This window comes from Bubalus kerabau, chromosome 1 (genome assembly GCF_029407905.1).
Source record: "Bubalus kerabau isolate K-KA32 ecotype Philippines breed swamp buffalo chromosome 1, PCC_UOA_SB_1v2, whole genome shotgun sequence".
Classification (NCBI taxonomy): Eukaryota; Metazoa; Chordata; class Mammalia; order Artiodactyla; family Bovidae; genus Bubalus; species Bubalus kerabau.
The window spans coordinates 137,695,392-137,716,750 of NC_073624.1; the positions used below are offsets into that span (position 1 = coordinate 137,695,392).

The following is a 21,359-nucleotide window of genomic DNA, read 5'->3' on the forward strand; positions in this document are numbered from 1 at the left end:
AGGAGGTACTCATTTTCAGGGTCATGCAAGGGCAGAACCAATGCTTAAGAGTGAATTTCTCAGTAAAATTTGTACTCCAGACTCTTCATTTGCCTCACTCTAGTTCTTGGCCCTGCTATTGAGGGGAAGTTTCCTTTGTTTTTACTTCCCTTTACCATCTCTTACTTCAGTTTTAATGGTGTGTTTACTACTAATACTGGTATTTTTGAATATAAAAATCCATAGCAGTTCCAAAAACCTGTCCATAGGGTTGCATTTTCTATGGAGAGGAAGCATTTAGTAAGTCTTCCTAAACTAATCCTAAAGAAAAATAAATAAGCCACAGGTTTTATCTCACCTTAAAGTAATTTATTTCACCTTAAGGTAATAAAGGTTATTTAACAAACACAGATAGTTTGGAAATTTTGTCATCAATTTTGTTCCTTTCTGTATTGAAAGGAATATAACAAACAGCCTATGTAGTTATTTTTCTGAGCTGAGCTCCAGTGAACTGAACAAATTTGAACTCTCTTTCTGAGGTGAAGAATGAAATATCTTGTGGGTGGAGGGTCAACTATTTTTCAGAGAACAGGAAAACAAGGATACTTTTCCCCTGAATGGATTGCTTAAAATTGGAATCATGTGGTATGCAACTAGAATTATTTGCATCAGGCTATAAGCTCTTGCCTGTATCTGTTGTGTTCCTACAGAGATGAGTCGTTACATGATACTTTAAGTGGCACATCTCAAACACACTGAACTTGAAAATAAACCAAATGGCGATTACAGAGCACGCACTAAGGATAAACGACAATTTTCTTCCCTAGTAAATTAAATGTGGATTATAAAAGGTTACTTTGGTAAAAAAAAAAAAAAAAAAAAATAAGACCTGTAGCAAATGTGACAACCAGACTCCCCTTGAGGAATTTAGTCCTCTAGCTGACAGGAGTATATTACCTGCTGAAAACGCAAGACTATGCCCCATTCGAGGAACTGCCCTGTTTACTGATACTGCTTTTCCCAAATTTATGCCCCCTCCAAGGGAGCAGCTTACATTCAGCAACTGGCTGAAGCAGGGTTAGGAAAGCCTGAAACTTTTACGTCTGATACAAAAAGCTCTAAAGGATCATCCCATCTTCAGAGCATCCTGTAGGATCCAGGAGGGCATTGCAACTACCTCACATTTCAACTTCTCCCTCTGACCAATTCTTACCCTATACCCTCAAAGGTGTTGCTCCTACAAGCATCCCTCAAATCTCCCACATGCAACCCTCAGAATTTCAGCATTTATTTTCTGGGGACCTTATCTGTGAAAACTGGAACCAGAAGCTACCCTAAGAGATTGTAGAGCTGAATAACTCCCTGGTTGAGCAGCAGAGAGAACTCCATCACGTGGTAGGTAGAAGATGAGTAGTGCCTGACATGCTACAGTATACAACTGTTAATAATAAATTAGTACAGGATTGGGATGTGATACTGGTAGAATAAAATGCACTAACAGGCATAGCTCAGATGTATAAGAGATATGGGTTATGGTGTCCTTAGAACATGGCTGGAAAAGTTTTTATACTCCCTCCCCCCATCAATAAGTAGGAACTATGTCCTCTATCCCTGAATTTGAATGTACTTTTGACTGCTTTCATCAATAAGATCAAGGCTGAAGTGATCCTATGTGATTTATGAGATTATATTATAAAAGGTTGGGTGCTTCCCAGGTGACTCAGTGGTAAAGAATCCCCTTGCCAGTGAAGGAGACTCAGAAGACATGGGTTCACTCCCTGGGTCAGAAAGATGCCCTTGAGAAGGAAATGGCTACCCACTCCAGTTTTCTTGCCTGGAGGATCCTGGCAGGCTGAAGTCCACGGAGCTGCAAAGAGTTGGACACAACTGAGCACACATACACACACATCATAAAAGGTCAGGCAGCTTTTTCTAGACGTATTTACTCTCTTTTTTTCCCAAATGACAGATATTTATTTTTAATCATCTAAAGTGTAGGGTTCAGTGACAGCGTTGTTTATTCTTAAAACTTTGTGCCACCATGTAAAAATTCAGCTGACCTTGAGGCTGCCATGGTACGAGGGAGCCTGTCATGTGGGGAGGTCCCAGAACTCAGCTTTTGAGCTGTCCTAGGCCAGGTACCCAGTATATGGAGGCAGAAACGTCCAGGCTAGGATTTCTCGACCTCAGTAGTATTCACACTTGAGGCCCCGCAATCCATCACTGGAGGACAGTGCTGACACTGGAGGGTGGTTAGCCGTGCCTCTGCCCTTGTCTGCTACTAGTAGTACCTCCTTTCCTCAGTTGTGACAAATAAAAACGTTTCTGGGGACAAAATTACCCCCAATTAGGAACCACTCCAGATAAATTTAGTTCTCAGCCCTTTGAGTGACCTTAAGCTATCTAATGGAGAAGGCAATGGCACCCCATGGCTTCCCTTGGTGGCTCAGATGGTAAAGAATCTGCCTGCAATGCAGGAGATGCGGGTTCAATCCCTGGGTCTGGACGATCCCATGGAGAAGGAAATGGCTACCCACCCACTCCAGTATTCTTGCTTGGAGAATTCCACTGACAAAGGAGCCTAGAGGGCTACAGTTCATGGGGTCACAAAAGAGTGGACACGACTGAGTGACTAACACTTTCTTTTCACTACTTTGAAGCTACCTAAGCCTTCCCAGTATATATCCCAGATATCATGAATCTGAGAAAAGCAATTCCTTCCATGTCCAAATTCCCGCCCTGCAGAATCTGTAAATATACTAAAATTGCAATTTTATACCAGTAATTTTGGGGGTGTTCTTTTTAAACACAGTATTAGATAACCTGTGCAAGAGAAAAAGAGTAGTTATAATGACTATGGAATTGGATGACTATATAGCTAGAGGCTATAGATAATGAAAATTGAGGATGTTTAATTACCAAATTAAAAAGTGAGTATGGAAGTCAGAGGTTCTTGTTGGCAACATATAAAGAGACTCTTCTCTCTGGAAAGCTGAGTCAGATCAGGTCCCAAATCTTAATTACAAAAGTAGAAGAACTATAGAAGAAACTGAGTTCTCCAATTTGGCACATTTTCTGCACCAATGGCAGGGTTATATTTGGAGAAGTGAGACCTTGACACACGACACAGGGAAATCTGGGTTAATAGTCTAAAACATCTTGAATCCCCAGATTCTCCTTTGGGCCTGAAAAAGTGGACCAAACTGCTCTGCTAAAGCTCAGTTCTCTCCAATGGCTGGAGTCCCCTGTCTTGTTTTCACTTTCACCCTTGGCCCCCAGGTGAATAACTTGCACTAAACCACCATTCAGTCCAGCTATGGAAGTGCATAGACTGAGAGAGAAAAGGGCTATTCTGTGAGGATACACAGGTCAATGTGTGCAGCAAGAACTGAGAGAGAATGTATGAAACTCAATCCTGAGGATGCTGGATCAAGCAGGGAACAACATAAAGGCAGATAAGGGAGAGTTTATATAGGAGCACTTTTGAGTAATCCAGGAATTAGCACTCTGGAAAGTCCCCAAGGAGATGATGTTGATGCTGTCTTTGAGGGTGGCTGTTAGAAGTTTGGAGGAAGACAACATCAAGTAAAAAATGCCACACCCACCATGGCAAAAAATAGAAAAGATATCAAAGAGCTAAGTGTATTGTACCTGTTTGAGTAGATGTATCATCTATCAAGAAGAGGACAGATTTTCTCTTGGGCTCTAAAATCACTGCAGATGGTGACTGCAGCCATGAAATCAGAAGACGATTGCCTCCTGGCAGGAAAGCTATGATGAACCTAGACAGCATGCTGGAAAGCAGAGACATTAGTCTACCAACAAATGTCCACATATAGTCGGGGCTATGGTCTTCCCAGTGGTCACGTACAGTTGTGAGAGCTGGACCACAAAAAAGGCAGAGCGCCAAAGAATTGATGCCTTTGAACTGTGGTGCTGGAGAAGACTCCTGAAAGTCCCCTGGACAGTGTGAAGATCAAACCAGTCAATCTTAAAGGAAATCAACCCCAAATACTCATTGGAAGGACTGGTGCTGAAGCACTAGTATTCTGATCACCAGATGTGAACACCCAACTCATTGGAAAGGTCCCTGATGCTTGGAAAGACTGAGGGCAGAAGGAGAAGAGGGCATCAGAGGATGAGATGGCTAGAGGGCATCACCGATACAATGGAAATGAACTTGGGCAAACTCAGGGAGATGGTGAGGGACAGGGAGGCCTGGCGTGCTGCAGTCCATGGGGTTGCAAAGAGTCAGACACAACTGGGCAAATGAACAACAAAAACAACAATCATGTAATTCAGGAAAACGCAACAGCCCACTATGTTCTGTAGAGGGCCCAGCAGATACTCCATTTGTCAACTTTATAAGGAATGCAGGCTTCCCAGGTGACTCACTGGTAAAGAACCTGTTTGCCAAGGCAGGAGATGCAAGAGACATGGGTTTGATCCCTGAATCAGGAAGATCCCCTGGAGGAGGAAATGGCAACACACTCCAGTATTCTTGCCTGGAAAATACCATGGACAGAAGAGCCTGGCGGGCTACAGTCCATGGTGTTGCAAAAGAGTTGGACAGGACTTAGCAACTGAGCACCCATGTATAAGGAATGCACTAGTAAAAGGGGAACAGCATTGATGAAATGCCCAGTTATCTTCTTCCAGTGGCTAAGGCTGATGGTAAGAGATATTGTGTAGAACTGGGGCCCTTGATAGCAATAAAATTGCTAAGAGAGTCATTTCTGAGCATGATTAGAACATTCCTAGCTTCCATTCAATCTCAGTAATAAAGAGTTACTGTAGGTATTATGTTACATAAAATGTCAAACTGTTTCATAAGCTATAAATGTTATTCATACAAATGTCCAGGATTGTCATTATCAAGTTATGAGACTGAGCCATATTAACTCTGTATCTCTGTCAAATAACACGGTGTCTGGAGTGTAGAAGGGGCTTAATAAAGGTTTATTGATCAGATAATTGTGAAAATTAATCATTAATATGCCAAAAATCTCAGGTATATAGATGACATGGGTTAAAATACTTATATTTAATATTAAAATTACCTTGACAACAATAGATTCACATGCTTACCACTATAGAGTCAGTTCAATTCAATAAAAAATTAAGTTACTGGACCACCAGGGAAGTCCTAAACAACAGGTCAGAGACTTTGAAAATCAATGCAGCTTGAAACGGCCATGAAGGCTTCCAAGAGGAAGTGGGATTAGGCTTGTGCTGAAATGACAAGAGAAGACACTAGGAATGGGTGAATATGGAGTGATGGTGCAGAAGAGGTGGGGAACAGATGGTCAACTAGACTGAAAGCCTAGAAGCAATGTTGAGTTTGATGAACTTATGCACAGAGAGGAAACAGATTCCACCAGAATTTCTGGTAGAGTGTAGGTTGAAGAGCAGTGGATGACTTACTATGGTAAGAAATGAGGAAGTTACTTATTAATACAATTTTTAAGTATTGGAGGTAGTCATGTACTGTTTCTAGCTCAAACATTTACCCCTGTCTCTACCCAATATTTCTAAGGCACCTCTACTCATTAAGATAAATGGTTCAGTACATTTTAAGATTTCTCTGTATTTTTTTCCCTTTATGTGTGTGGTTTTTATGATGATGCTTAGTCCTATATTCCGGAGAAGGCAATGGCACCCCACTCCAGTACTCTTGCCTGGAAAATCCCGTGGACGGAGGAGCCTGGTAGGCTGCAGTCCATGGGGTCACTAAGAGTCGGACACGACTGAGCGACTTCACTTTCACTTTTCACTTTCATGCACTGGAGAAGGAAATGGCAACCCACTCCAGTGTTCTTGCCTGGAGAATCCCAGGGACGGGGGAGCCTGGTGGGCTGCCGTCTATGGGGTCGCACAGAGTCGGACAGGACTGAAGCGACTTAGCAGCAGCAGTCCTATAATCAGTTCAGTTCAGTTCAGTCGCTCAGTCGTGTCAGACTCTTTGCGACCCCATGAAACGCAGCACACCAGGCTTCCCTGTCCATCACCAACTTCCGGAGTTCACTTAAACTCAGGTCCATCGAGTTGGTGAAGCCATCCAGCCATCTCATCCTCTGTCGTCCCTTTCTCCTCCTGCCCCCAATCCCTCCCAGCATTAGAGTCTTTTCCAATGAGTCAACTCTTTGCATGAGGTGGCTGAAGTATTGGAGCTTCAGCTTTAGCATCATTCCTTCCAAAGAACACCCAGGACTGGTCTCCTTTGGAATGGACTGGTTGGATCTCCTTGCAGTCCAAGGGACTCTCAAGAGTCTTCTCCAACACCACAGTTCAAAAGCATCAATTCTTTGGTGCTCAGCTTTCTTTACAGTCCAACTCTCACACCCATACATGACCTATATTAGTTGAGGATAAAATTAATGTATTTTCTCTATTTCTTATGTATCTTGCCACTAATTTATAAAGATGTGATGAAAATGGCACTTAGCATCTATCTTTGACCTGGTTCACCAAATCTTTCTCACTGGCTGGCTATATTCCTACTTATAATGATCATCACTCTGCACTTGCAGTGAGCTCTTTTTGATCTAGTTATTATTCTTTCTTTCTGCACATTTTCACTAAACTCTTCTGGGATAAAGTGCTAAAAGGCCACTGAAATTTAGGATGGTCAATGTCTAAAACAATATCTAGAAATTACTTCATCAACCAAAGTGATCCATCATATGTTAAAAATATGCACCCTATTATATCAATTCCCCAGGCTTGCATTTCTATAGAATGTATAATTTATGAACAAAAATATTACTTTAGATATGTCCTGAGGGAATTCCCCGGGCAGTCCAGTGATTAGGACTCGGTACTTTCACTCCCTAGGCCAGGTTCAGTCCCTGGATGGGGAACCCAGCAACCACATGGCAAGGTAAAAAGAAAAAAAAAAAAAGTCCTGAAACTTGACAGCACCTTTTGCTTAAAGGAAAAAAGTAAAGGAGGGAAGGAAAGAAAGAAAGAGAGAAAAAAAGAGATAGAAAGAAGAGGGAAGGGGACGGGAGGGAGAGCGGGAAAAAGAGATAAAAGAAAATCATGAGATGTAGATTCTGTCAATCCCCTATTTTGCCTCATGTGTGCTTGTGTGCTGCTCATAATATATAATGGCTGCATTAGCAGATTTATCTTTTAGTGGCTAGTTTTTGCTTAGGCAATACTCATGGAGTTTGGTTCAGAGACATCTGGTCGAAGTTTCTATCTTTTTAGGGTATAACAAATTTCTTTTCAAATTATTCCAGGCATGAAGAGTAACTGACAGACACCAAAGTGTACAGTTCTGTGTTCAAGTATATCTTAAATTAAAATATAGACTTTTACTGTTTGAATAATGATTAAACTGAGAAAAGACAGAACATGACTTAAAAAAAATGCCACTAGGAGTCACATGATTATACAGTGGAAGGGCCTAGATCTGATAGATAGAGTGCCTGATAAACTATGGAATGAGGTTCGTGACATTGTACAGGAGACAGGGATCAAGACCATCCCCATGGAAAAGAACTGCAAAAAAGCAAAATGGCTTTCTGGGGAGGCCTTACAAATAGCTGTGAAAAGAAGAGAAGCAAAAAGCAAAGGAGAAAAGGGAAGATATAAGCATCTGAATACAGAGTTCCAAAGAATAGCAAGAAGAGATAAGAAAGCCTTCTTCAGAGATCAATGCAAAGAAATAGAAGAAAACAACAGAATGGGAAAGACTAGGGATCTCTTCAAGAAAATCAGAGATACCAAAGGAACATTTCATGCAAAGATGGGCTCAATAAAGGACAGAAATGGTATGGACCTAACAGAAGCAGAAGACATTAAGAAGAGATGGCAAGAATACACAGAAGAACTGTACAAAAAAGACGTTCACGACCCAGATAATCACAATGGTGTGATCACTGACCTAGAGCCAGACAGCCTGGAATGTGAAGTCAAGTGGGCCTTAGAAAGCATCACTACAAACAAAGCTAGTGGAGGTGATGGAATTTCAGTTGAGCTATTCCAAATCCTGAAAGATGATGCTGTGAAAGTGCTGCACTCAATATACCAGCAAAAGATGAAAACTCAGCAGTGGCCACAGGACTGGAAAAGGTCAGTTTTCATTCCACTCCCAAAGAAAGGCAATGCCAAAGAATGCTCAAACTACCACACAATTGCACTCATCTCACACACTAGTAAAGTAATGCTCAAAATTCTCCAAGCCAGGCTTCAGCAATATGTGAACCGTGAACTTCCTGATGTTCAAGCTGCTTTTAGAAAAGGCAGAGGAACCAGAGATCAAATTGCCAACATCCGCTGAATCATGAAAAAAGCAAGAGAGTTCCAGAAAAGCATCTATTTCTGCTTTATTGACTATGCCAAAGCCTTTGACTGTGTGGATCACCATAAACTGTGGAAAATTCTGAAAGAGATGGGAATACCAGACCACCTGATCTGCCTCTTGAGAAATTTGTATGCAGGTCAGGAAGCAACAGTTCGAACTGGACATGGAACAACAGACTGGTTCCAAATAGGGAAAGGAGTTCGTCAAGGCTGTATATTGTCACCCTGTTTATTTAACCTGTATGCAGAGTACATCATGAGAAACGCTGGACTGGAAGAAACACAAGCTGGAATCAAGATTGCTGGGAGAAATATCAATAACCTCAGATATGCAGATGACACCACCCTTATGGCAGAAAGTGAAGAGGAACTCAAAAGCCTCTTGATGAAAGTGAAAGAGGAGAGTGAGAAAGTTGGCTTAAAGCTCAACATTCAGAAAACGAAGATCATGGCATCTGGTCCCATCACTTCATGGGAAATAGATGGGGAAACAGTGGAAACAGTGTCAGACTTTATTTTTCTGGGCTCCAAAATCACTACAGATGGTGACTGCACCCATGAAATTAAAAGATGCTTACTGCTTGGAAGGAAAGTTATGACCAACCTAGATAGCATATTCAAAAGCAGAGACATTACTTTGCCAAAAAAGTTCCGTCTAGTCAAGGCTATGGTTTTTCCTGTGGTCATGTATGGATGTGAGAGTTGGACTGTGAAGAAGGCTGAGCATCGAAGAATTGATGGTTTTGAACTGTGGTGTTGGAGAAGACTCTTGAGAGTCCCTTGGACTGCAAAGAGATCCAACCAGTCCATTCTGAAGGAGATCAGCCCTGGGATTTCTTTGGAAGGAATGATGCTAAAGTGGAAACTCCAGTACTTTGGCCACCTCAAGCGAAGAGTTGACTCATTGGAAAAGACTCTGATGCTGGGAGGGATTGGGGGCAGGAGGAGAAGGGGACGACAGAGGATGAGATGGCTGGATGGCATCACTGACTCGATGGACGTGAGTCTGAGTGAACTCCGGGAGTTGGTGATGGACAGGGAGGCCTGGGATGCTGCAATTCATGGGGTCGCAAAGAGTCGGACATGACTGAGTGACTGATCTAATCTGATCTGAGGAGTCACAAATTGGCATATTCTCTAATCTCAACCATTTAAAGTTATTGATCATCTAAAACTGGTGGTCTCTGTGATCTGAGCAATAAACGTGTAAATCTTCTTCATGGTATTGCTCTGGAATAGGTTTTTTTTTTTTTAATGAGTGGATAACTGAGTTCTTCCCAACTGCTTGGTCACTTGCATTTCATTTGTTTACTTAAGTCTCTTGGCTTTTGGATTCTACTTATGTTAGTGTGGGGATCCCAGTGGTCTGATGAAGAGAAATGTATCTATGCAAACTCTGACTGAAATTTTGCATTTTTTCAGTTTGTCATCTCAAATAAAAAGGCAGCCTACAGAAGTAGAGAATAAGGAAAGACTGGAATGATGAAGACTTCTAGACATTTACAGTTCACATCTTTTATTTATAATGATAAATGAGAGACTAAGATCTGGAGATTCATCTTCAGAGATGGGAGAAGAACTCAAAGTTCTTAACTTCTCAGTTAATTTATCTTTCCTGTCTTTATCTTCTCCTCTTCTTACTAAATGTTTCTGTCTTCAACTCTCTCTCATTTGCTTCCCCTGCCCCCACCACATAGACATCACCACAGGGATGATGCTGTTGAACCATTCATCTTGGTACATTCTAACTTGGCCTTATCAAACATCAGTGGCTGAGATACATTTCTATTTGGAATATTTTCTGAAAAAGACCTCCTTGTTCAGCATAATTTAAATACACAATGTTTATAAATAATATACAGCAATATATGACAATTTATACGTGGAATTTTTTATAATAGTCTAACAGAAAATTATTAATATGCTTTTGGATTTTGATGCCCTCAGATAACTTTAAAAAAATTAGTATCTTATGTTAACCAATCTTCAGAAGTTTAATGCTTTTCTGGCTACCCAAACTAAAGTGAAAGTAAAAGTCTCTCAGTTGTGTCTGACTCTTTGCAACCTCACAGAATATACAGTCCATGGAATTCTCCAGGCTAGAATACTGAAGTGGGTAGACTCTCTCTTCTCCAGGGGATCTTTCCAACCCAGGATCGAACCCAGGTCGCCCTCATTTCAGGCAGATTCTTCACCAGATGAGCCACAAGGGAAGCCCACCCAAACTAAAATCCTCTTTTATTTAAAAACTTGCCTACTGATAACCTTTCTTTACCAAGTATAAAATCTGGTCCACTGATTTTTGACTGTCAATCTCCTTTTGTGAAACGTCCATCTCAACTTTAACCATTATTTGGACTGGTTAAATATATAGATCTTTAGAATTTGGGTGTTACTGACAGAAGACAGATAGCTTTTCATTAATTCCACTGTTCTGGAATAGCCCTTCAATGATTGCCTTTCTTATGTACCACAGAACTTCTTTTTCACTTTGACTTTTAGTCCTCTTAACCTTGAATCACACTGGCCCAGGCCAACCATGTCAACAATTCAATGAATTCCAAATTACACCTAGCAGCTAGATTGAAGGAGTGTTAACTCTAACAAACTGCCCTGAGGATATGGGCAGTATGGGGAGACAAAACAAAAAGCAACGCTTCTATTCCAGGTACAGGTCCACAGAGCCTCCTTGACTGAAATTCTATCAAGCTGTTCTGCCCATACTGGAGATCACTTGGTTAGGGGAATAAAAAAACTAAAGTACATATAAAGCTGCATTTTTGAATGCCTCATTCATTGTCCAGTAGTTTAAAACCATGATGTTTTTCTGTAGATTTAGGCGCTTCACTTGATTAAGTTTTTATTAACCAGTTTCACAGATGTTTCTATGATTACAGAAGTAGTATACTTTCCTTGTAAAATGCCCATAGTTCACAGACAAGCATAAAATAAATCACCTGTCATTCTATCTTTCAGACGTAATAACTGGAAATGCTCTGGGGTATGGCCTTTCTGACATTTCCTATGCACAAACATGTATGCATATTACAAAAACTTGAACCATGCTGTAATGATGCTATTTTCCTCTTGATTCATCTTTTCTATATAAAATCTATCATTTTTGTGAATGATTCCACTGAATTCTACCTTATGGACCTGATCCAATATCATTAACTTGTAACCCCTTTCAAGTAGCTTCTAATTTGAAGCTGTTGTAAATAACACCACAGTGACCATCCTGTTTATCCATCTTTGCCTCATTGTCTAACATTTTCTTAGGATTAATTTCTTTATGTTGAATTTCTGGGTCAAGAGAATATACAATTTACAGATTTTGATGTATACTGCCCAACTGCCTTTGAGAAAGTCCATGCCAATTTAGACCCCTAGAAGGAAATGGCAACCCACTCCAGTGTTCTTGCCTGGAGAATCTCAGGGATGGCAGAGCCTGGTGGGCTGCCGTCTATGGGGTCGCACAGAGTCAGACACGACTGAAGCGACTTAGCAGCAGCAGCAGCAGTAGAAGAGGATTCTTTTCCTCCCAGTGTACACCAACAATGAAATTTAGAATCCCTTTTACCTTTGCTAACCTGAGAGGTAAAGAGGGAATTTTGCTATTTCAATTTGCTCAAATATTGATAAGTTTGAGCCTCTCTTCTTTTTTTAAAAATTTCTTTTAAAAATTAATTATTTTAATTGGAGGATAATTACTTTACAATATTGTGATGGATTTTGCCATATATCAACATGAATTGGCCACAGGTATACATGTGTTCCCCCCATCCTGAATCCCCTTCCCACTTCCCTCCCTACTCTATCCCTCTGGGTTGTCCCAGAGCACTGGCTTTGGGTACCCTGCTTCAAATACTGTATAATAACACATATATATGGAATTAAGAGCATCTTTTCATGTATGCTTTGGGTTAAGTCTAACTAAAAAGCAACTTAGAGCAACAAGTATGAATTGTGTCTAAAACTGATTTTCTTTGAACTGAAATAAGTAGGATGGTGAATCCATCCTTGGAGGCTATTAAGTTAACTGAAAGTAGGAGAAGTTTTCATTACTCTGCCTTTTATAAAAATAAGTGATATTTACTGAGTACAAAAACATCTATTTCTGCTGTATTGACTATGCCAAAGCCTTTGACTGTGTGGATCACAATAAACTGTGGAAAATTCTGAAAGAGATGGGAATACCAGAACACCTGCTCTGCCTCCTGAGAAATTTGTATGCAGGTCAGGAAGCAACAGTTAGAACTGGACATGGAACAACAGACTGGTTCCAAATAGGAAAAGGAGTACATCAAGGCTGTATATTGTCACCCTGTTTATTTAACTTATATGCAGAGTACATCATGAGAAACACTGGACTGGAAGAAACACAAACTGGAATCAAGATTGCTGGGAGAAATATCAATAACCTCAGATATGCAGATGACACCACCCTTATGGCAGAAAGTGAAGAGGAACTAAAAAGCCTCTTGATGAAGGTGAAAGTGGAGAGTGAAAAACTTGGCTTAAAGCTCAACATTCAGAAAATGAAGATCATGGCATCTGGTCCCATCACTTCATGGGAAATAGATGGGGAAACAGTGGAAACAGTGTCAGACTTTATTTTTCTGGGCTCCAAAATCACTACAGATGGTGACTGCACCCATGAAATTAAAAGATGCTTACTCCTTGGAAGGAAAGTTATGACCAACCTAGATAGCATATTCAAAAGCAGAGACATTACTTTGCCAACAAAGGTCCATCTAGTCAAGGCTATGGTTTTTCCTGTGGTCATGTATGGATGTGAGAGTTGGACTGTGAAGAAGGCTGAGCGCCGAAGAATTGATGCTTTTGAACTGTGGTGTTGGAGAAGACTCTTGAGAGTCCCTTGGACTGCAAGGAGATCCAACCAGTCCATTCTGAAGGAGATCAGCCCTGGGATTTCTTTGGAAGGAATGATGCTAAAGTTGAAACTCCAGTACTTTGGCCACTTCAAGCGAAGAGTTGACTCATTGGAAAAGACTCTGATGCTGGGAGGGACTGGGGGCAGGAGGAGAAGGGGACGACAGAGGATGAGATGGCTGGATGGCATCACTGACTCGATGGACGTGAGTCTGAGTGAACTCCGGGAGTTGGTGATGGACAGGGAGACCTGGCGTGCTGCGATTCATGAGGTCGCAAAGAGTCGGACACGACTGAGTGACTGATCTGATCTGACCTGTTTTACTCCAGGAATTTCCCCAGATTTGTTGAATTTAGTCTTTGTAACAATGCTGTGCAGTTGGTGCACTATTCATTTTATTCATGTCATTAATGAGGAGATTGAGGAACAAAGAAGATTGAGGAACAAAGAAGGAACAAAGGAGACTGAGGAACAAAGAAGAAAGTAACTTAAATAAGTGGCAGAATTAAAATTTAAACTCAGGTCCTGCCTATAAAACTCATGTTCTTAAACTCTGTATCTTTCTGGCATTTTCCATGTACGTATACCAAAGGTACCATGGTGGAGGACTGTTAATAGTATCTTCCTCTATATTGTACGCTATTAATAACTATGTTTTATTATAAACTAAAATTGATAAAATAGCTTTCTTCTTTGAAAACTTTTTAGAAAATATTTTAATTTTAAAGTTCGGATCTATTTAGATATAAAACTAAGATTATATATAGTTAAATTATATATTTTTTATATATATATTTATTTATTTATATAGAAAACCAAAATCTAAAGTCTGCTTTTTGAGCTGAATTCTCAACTCTTCAGAAATACATATTTAAACTTTTCATAAATTTAGTAGTTTCAGCTACATGTTAAAGCCGTCACTGGAAAGCAAAGCTCTTTGCTTTTTTTTTTGCTGACTTTTCTTCTGCCCACTAATGAGCTAATTTTCTGTTTTCATAAATACCTGAATTATCAAGCTGAGCTGCTATTTTTTTGAGACTTGGAATGCATACCCGAGGCTACAGGATTGGATGTGGATATACAAAAGAAGTTCATGCTTAAAAAATATTTAAATGCATAAGCAAATGTGTATGTGGCTGGTGATACATATATAATGAAAAGGCTGCTACCATGAATGACAGGAAAAGTCAGGATGAAAAATTACTTGATATTGGTTTATGGTAATGAGCATTAAAAAATGAAAAACATGCTTTCCATTTAAAAGGCCAATCATCCAACAAATGCCAGAATATACTAATTATTTACCTTAAACCAGTACAAAGTAAGAGCCCTGAGTTCCAACTGACAAAGACCCCTTTATCTGTACGATGAAGCCACACAGTTCATGTCACTGGGGCCTCACTGAGTACATTAAGAGCTTCCTACACTCCTGGCAATCCATCTTCTCTTTGTATTTAGGAACCTTTGATCCCACTTTTTGCCTGAACTGGCTGGGATTACAACTTGCTTTAAGTATAAGGGGGACTCTGGTCTATTTGTGCCAGTGATATTTCATTTTCTAAGTTTTGATTTATAGATCTGAGAGTGGCAGCGAGTGACTTCTTTTGAGTACCAAACAGCAAGACATTTAACACACCATAGCTCCATGGGCAGGTCAAAGCACTCTCATTTACATGTGAAGACATTCATACATGCTGTCTTCACTCAGGAACACAAAGAGTGCTTGGGAAATTGGCAGGCACTCCCTTTGCAATGCTTCCTGCTCACGCTCACATTCTACCATCATCCTGCTAACTTCTTAAATACTTAATGCTAAAAAGCTTGGCCACAAAAATGTGACAAAAATATGTAGCTTAAAAAAAATAGAAAAAGGACAGCTCTACTGATAGCCTTGGAGATAGTTAGTTATCTTGCTGAGCCCAGAAGAGGCGAATAAGATACAAGGACTATCATTTCAAAAATTCATCTTTTTGCAAATGTATGTTTTGGTTAAGATAGGAACTCTACAAATTCTCTTCCAAATTCAAATTACTTCTCCCTTCTTCATACCACACAACTAGTTAAAATGTGAAAATTTACATGGTCATCTCTTGCTCTCTCATCTTACAGATTTAGAATCTCTTTTTTAAGTCTTAATGTTATAAAAAAAAGTTTCCTTGACATCTTTTCTCTTGTTGCAGTGAGATGGACACATGCAAGTTGTGAGCATTAGCCTCAGCACTGTCTCTTTTTTTCCCAAAGGATGAACAGCAATGACAGTAACTAACAGTTATAGATGTAGTTCTACTTTGTGTTCCAAGTGCTTAATTTATATTCCAGAATTTTTCTCTAATGAAATCAGTGGGGACCAAATAATTTTAATAAATAAATAATTTACTTATAATAATGCCAAATAATTGGCTTCCATGCCAGAGAAGCATGATTGAAAGGTTATCGTGAGTTGGCTAGCAATTCCCTGGGATGACTGTAATCTACCCTTGTTCTGGCTATGATTGATGCCATCTAGGAGCAATGATTCTGGGTCCTGAAATCCTTGTTGAGACTCCCAGGACAGTGTGAATGACTATTTCTTAATTAGGTGACAGCTATTTCATCAGTATAACCCTGGGCCATGTGGCCAGTAGAATTCTGGGGACATGGACTAAATAGAGGAAGGGAGTGAATCAGGTTATGTGCACATGTGCATTACCAATGGGGAGAGTTATTCAGAAATGGTTTTCTGCATTAACTAAAATTCCAAGGTAAATATTATTTTTATTCTTCCTCCTATTTTTCAGACCAGTAAACGGAGGCACTGCCGGCTGAGCAATTTGCCCATATAACTAGTAAGTAGAGGAGCTGGGATTCCAACCCAGGTTCTCTGACTCTAGTGACCCTAGTACACTAAAATGTGTACCCCCGATTCTGAAAGACAAACCATGTATTTACCTTGTGGATTATTATCCAGGACCCGACCCTCCCTCCCCCACCCCAGGCTCAAGTGTTTTGATCATGGCAGAGGGATTTATTACTGACCTAGGCCACAAAAGACGATGTTTGTGAACTTCCCTGGTGGTCCAGTGGTTAAGAATCAGCCTTCCATATATATATACTTATGGTTGATTCATGTTCATGTATAGCAGAAACCAACACAACATTGTAAAGCAATTCTCCTCCAATTAAAAATAAATTCATTAAAAAAAAATCCATTTGCCAATGCAGGAGAGCCAAGTTTGATCCTTGGTCTGGGAAGATTCTGCATGCCATAGGGCAACTAAGCCCATGTGCCACAACTACTGAGTCTGCGGGCTCTGCAGCCTATGCGCAGCAACAAAAGCCACTGCAATGGGAAACCCCACATGGCAAAGAAGAGTAGCCCTTACTTGCCGCAAGTACAGAAACCCCACTCACAGCAACGAAGACCCAGCACAGCCAAAGATAAGTAAATGCCCTTTTTAAGAAAGGTGATGTCTGTGTCTCTGAGAGAAGAAAGTCACAGAAGGAGAAACGGTCACCTCCCTATTTCCAATACCTGAATGGAGCTTCAGGAGGGCCAGCGTTGGGGAGGACTGCCTCAGGAAGTCTGCAGAAGCCAATGTTGGAGCTTGTGAAGAGGAGTCATGATCCTGTCATTAATTGGACCAAACTACCCCAGAGTCAGGCCCATCAATATTCCGGTAGCATAACAAACCCAGCAAGTTGCCAGAATGCTAACCAGGTAATTATTACTGTGCCAGGGCTATTCTTGTTTTCTTTCTTTGACTGAAAAAACATGAAAGAAATTATGTTGCCATTCCTTTTATTCTTTATGTCCTCTTACTGTGAGGTTCTTTCTTTCTATTCTTTTCCTACTGTTAGCAAGATAAAAAAAGGCTGCATATTCCAAGGCTTTCTATTGACCTTTGAGACGTAAAAGTTTCTCATGAGGGAAAGAAAGTATCCCTGACTTAAATGTGGACTCACGAAATACCTGAGGCTTGTAGAGGAAACAAATGACTCTGGGTTCTTTTCAACTCACAGCACACAGAAAAGCAGCAATCTGAGATTTCAGTGAGTCTTAAAAGATAATGTTTGTAGGTGGAGCTGGCAGCCAAAGGTATTTGTGAAATATTAGTGCTGCAAGTTTAAAATTTTCATATTTCCCAGGATTTGAAAAAAAATAAGCAGCCACAATTTATTAAATCTGGGCTATCAATGGAATTTTGAAAAATCTTTCAATCTGATGGACTTCCCTGGTGGTTCAGTGGCTAAGACTCTGGGCTCACAATGCGGGGGGGGGGCCTGGGTTCATTCTCTGGTCAGGGCACTAGACCCTACATGCCACAATTAAGAGTTTGCCTGCTGTACTAAAGATCTCACATGCCATAATGAAGATTCTGAGTGCTACAACTAAGACCCAGAGCAGCCAAATGAATAAATTTTTTAGATTGCCAATTTGAGGGTTTTACCCTTGTTTTAATTTGGCAAAGAGAGATCACCAATTGCACACATTCATAAAGAATTCTAGAGAAATGAATGTCATGCTGTAAAGGAGAAGGAGCACAGCAGTGCAAAGATCATCAGCTTGGAAGGAAGTCAGACTTCTGTCTGAGCTGATGATTAAACACTTAATAATTCTGTCTTCTTGGGAGAGTCATTTAACACCATCACTGTTTCTGAATTAGCACAACTGACTCCTAATTTGTTTTCCTCCTTCTGCTCTTAACTGTCACGATCATGCGTGCTAAGCTGCTTCATTCGAGTTCAACTCTGTTTGACCCTATGGACTGAGGCTTGCCAGGCTTGTCTGTCCATGGGATTCTCCAGGCAAGAATACTGGAGTGAGTTGCCATGCTCTCCTTTAGGGGACTGTCCTGACCCAGGGATCAAACCTGTGTCTCTTATGTCTCCTGCATTGGCAGGCAGGTTTTTTGCACTTTTGATTAACTCTAAAGTTAAATATTAAGTCCTTTCTATGACCCACAATGATTGACCTCTCTCACCTTACTCCTGATTAGTACCCACTCTTCCTCTGCTCTGGCCACACTGGCTTCCTTGTTCTTTATGCATACCAAGCCCAGATCCACCTTGGGGCTGTGGACTTGCTATTTCCTCTGCCTGTAACTTTTACTTGGCTGGCTCCCTCATTACATTTTGTTCTCTTCTCAATATCCTCCCAATAACCAGGCTTCCCTAAATTATTTATCTAAAAAAAGTATCCCATGTCATTCTTGATTACCTTACTTTGCTTTTTTTTCCTGCTAGCTCTTGTCTCTGTCTGTAGCTGTATACATTTACATGGTTGCCAGTCTCCCCAACTACAGTATAAACTCCACATGGGCATATTTCCAGTCGGTTCTGATCATCATTCTATCCCAGAAGTCCCGAGCAGTGTCTGGTACATAAAAGGTACACAATAATTATCAGATGTCTTGGTTTCTCTTTAAAGTTAAGATAGAAAAAACCTCCCTGCAGTCTCTGTAAAGGTTATAAATAATGTATTAAATGGAATCTCAAAGTCCTTTAGTCCACTGCAGCAGAATCTGTCTGTGCCTTATCCTTTCCCTTCAGACTTTACCAACTGTATGAACTCTGGTGGACTTCTAACTGCCAGTGTATACGGCTGTTTACTTGAGGACTATTTCTGAAGACTTGGAAGGACAGAAATGCCTGAGAAATACCATTCTCACCCCAGAAGCCCTCAAATTGTGACTCCGGGGAGTTGATGCATAAATGCCTCAGTTTCCTAGCTGCTCAGGATAACTCTTGAGGCTTCCCAGTGTTTCTCCACAAGATCAAGCTCTAGCTAATTGCAGTGGTAGATGGCTAGACCACACATCCTTTATGGGCTGCTTTCTCTTTCCTTTATTGTTTCTCTACTTCTCCTGCTGTTTGTAATAAAAATACTTGCACTGAATTATTGTGTCAGGATCTGCTTCTGGACTCAAAATGAGATTTAAAAATTGGAAGCTATTAATAATGACTCCTTCTAGTCTTGTAGGTAGAAGTCAGACCTTTTAACATAAAACAGTTGTACTTGTGTAAATGTATGCTATTCTATAGATCTCAATAATTATTAAAAGTAATAGTGTATTTCTTTGATATTTAGCTTGTCCCCAGATATCTTACACTGCAGTCCTCATTTCTGTATGGCATATTTATTTTCTTATGCTCCTTCCACAATGATTAAACATGTTTGATTTACTTGTGTCTGGATTATTCATTTGACTATTACATGGTTCCCAAATCTAGCTCTATTCCAAAATAATCCATATCTTTGGGGTTGTGAATCAGATATTGATACTTTAAAGATCTAATGGTCTCCTGCAATTAATACGGGCAACTTCGGAAAGTCTTCCACATATTTCCCCTTTTCCAAAATTTCAATGATTTTCTTTCCTTCTCCAGAGTTCTCTGAAGTTCTGTACAATCACAGAGTTCTATTTTTTTTTTTAATCTTAAAAGCCTCTTTTCTATGTTAGCATTTGCTTATGAGTTTAATATTAGAGTTTTAAATTTAGTGATTTAGAAAATGTTATCAATACTTGAGTCATTTAAATCTTCAAGCCTTCAATTTTGTAACTCAAAAAACTATTGATTTCAAAGTATTTGAAATATATTAATTTACAGACATTTTAACCTTCATTTCAAAAATATTAAGCATTTATACAATGTGGTATTGGTATAAAGATTGAAATATAGATCAACAGAAGAGAATAGAGTCCAGAAGCAAATCAACATGATATTCAACAAAGGAGCCAAGGCAATGCATTGGAAAAATAAGAGTCTTTTCAATAAGTAGTGCAGGAATATTGGTTATCCATATAATATTTACAAAAATTTTGACTCATAATTTGTACCAAGCACAAAAATTAACTGAAAATGAATCACAGATAAACTTAAATATAAAAGCTCAAACCATAAAACCTCTACAGAAAACACAGGAAAAAAACTCTGTAACCTTAGGTTAGGCAAACATTTCATAGATACACATTAAAAGTATGATCAATTAAAAAACTGGTAAATTGTACCACATCAAAATTCTAAACTTTGGCTTTTCAAGAGATAACATTAGAGCAATGAAAAGACAAGCCACATATCTGAAAGGTATTTTCAAAACACACAGCAGATAAAGGACTTTTTAAGAATAAATAATTTTTATAATTAAATAATAAGAAGACAAACAGCCCAACAGAAGAACTGTGCAAAAAAATAATGTTCAGAAACAAGTTCTCATAAGTGGTCACTGCCTATCCTCACCCATCAGTAGCAGTATCATCATTTCTAAATTAACCCTTGTGATTTTCAAGTGGTTACTGGATGCTTTCATATTCATTGGTTAGTATGCTCACATAAAAATTATACTCAGTTGAATATTGGGCAAACATACTTAAGCAGTTTGCCCATATACATATGGTGTTAAAAGGTAAAGAAAGTAAATATCTAGATAAAGGTGGAACCTTGTGGAGATTCTCACTGACCAGAACATTTCTAAAGGACCAATTATGATTCTGTTCTACAGAGTAAGTAGGGTGTCATTCATCTCCAAATAGGGTGTACTAAGTAGTTCATGATAGGTTATGTCAGGAAGTGGTAAGTTATGCTCCTGTAGTCAACACCTGGGCTTCCCAGGTGGTGTGACTGGTAAAGAACCCACCTGCCAAAGCAGGAGATGTAAGAGATGAGTGTTCCAACCCTGGGTCAGGAAGATCCCCTGAAGGAGGGCATGGAAACCACTCTAGTATTCTTGCCTGGAGAATCCAAGGACACAGGAGCCTGGCAGGCTATATATAGTCCATGGGGTCGCAAAGAGTTGGACAAGACTGAAGTGACTTAGCATCATGCATGCAGACAACAGCTAGAAAAAGCCAGATGGATAATAAAAATAATACTTAAAAAATCAGAGAGATTTCCCTATGGTCCAGTGGTTAATAATCCACTTTCCAATGCAGGGGACGTGGGTTTGATCCCTGGTCAGGGAATTAAGACCACACATACCTTGGGGCAACTAAGTCTTGGTGTCACAACTACTGAATGCTACAACTAGAGAGAAACCCACATGTACACCAAAGGACCCTCATGCTGCAACTGAGACCCAATGCTGCCAGATAAATACATATTTTAAAAAATCAGACAGATGTGAAAAATCTAAGGAACTATTCAGACTAAAATTCTAGAGCATTGAACCTGGACTGGCTACGATGCACGATACTGGATG

The 21,359-nt window shown here is 39.9% G+C and overlaps 1 long non-coding RNA gene across 1 annotated transcript; it reads left to right on the forward strand.

The window, feature by feature from the left end:
* Window positions 1-1,775: 1,775 nt before the first annotated feature.
* On the forward strand, window positions 1,776-18,541 carry LOC129658907 (uncharacterized). Its single transcript, XR_008717576.1, has 3 exons — window positions 1,776-1,896; window positions 16,385-16,880; window positions 18,407-18,541. It is a non-coding gene; the product is annotated as an uncharacterized LOC129658907 (long non-coding RNA).
* Window positions 18,542-21,359: the final 2,818 nt, after the last annotated feature.